The following is a 496-nucleotide window of genomic DNA, read 5'->3' on the forward strand; positions in this document are numbered from 1 at the left end:
GTTCCGCTGGCCCTTGGGCCGGGCCTCCCCCCAAAGGGGGGGGGAAAAAAAAACCAAACCCAAACAGCCACGCAGGGGAAAAAACACGCAGCCAAAGCCTTCCTGACTCAAGCGTGCGGCAAGGGCGCAGGGTGACCCACTGCAGAAACTCCGCCGGGAGCCGTTTGGCCTGGGGAAAGGCCCCTTCCTCTTGACTTCCAGGGAAGGCAGCGATTGTCCCCACTTAACCGGTTTAGCATTTAAATTGTCCCAATTCTGCTCCGCCTTTGCATGGCTCTGGGGCGATGGGCTGGGGGAAGGGTTTCTGCAGTCCGGCTCCCACCCTTGAAGTGAGCAGAGCTGGGGAAGCGAGCAGGGAAGCGAGCAGAGCTTGGGAAGAGGCTTTTTAAACTTTACGGTGAGCGCTCGGGTCTTTCAGGGTGCCGGCGCAGAGCGAGCCGAGGGGGGAAAAAAAACAACCACCAACTCCCTTTCCCCCCCCCCCCCGGTGCGCTTG

Source organism: Pygoscelis adeliae, unplaced genomic scaffold (genome assembly GCF_000699105.1).
Source record: "Pygoscelis adeliae isolate BGI_AS28 unplaced genomic scaffold, ASM69910v1 Scaffold434, whole genome shotgun sequence".
Lineage (NCBI taxonomy): Eukaryota > Metazoa > Chordata > Aves > Sphenisciformes > Spheniscidae > Pygoscelis > Pygoscelis adeliae.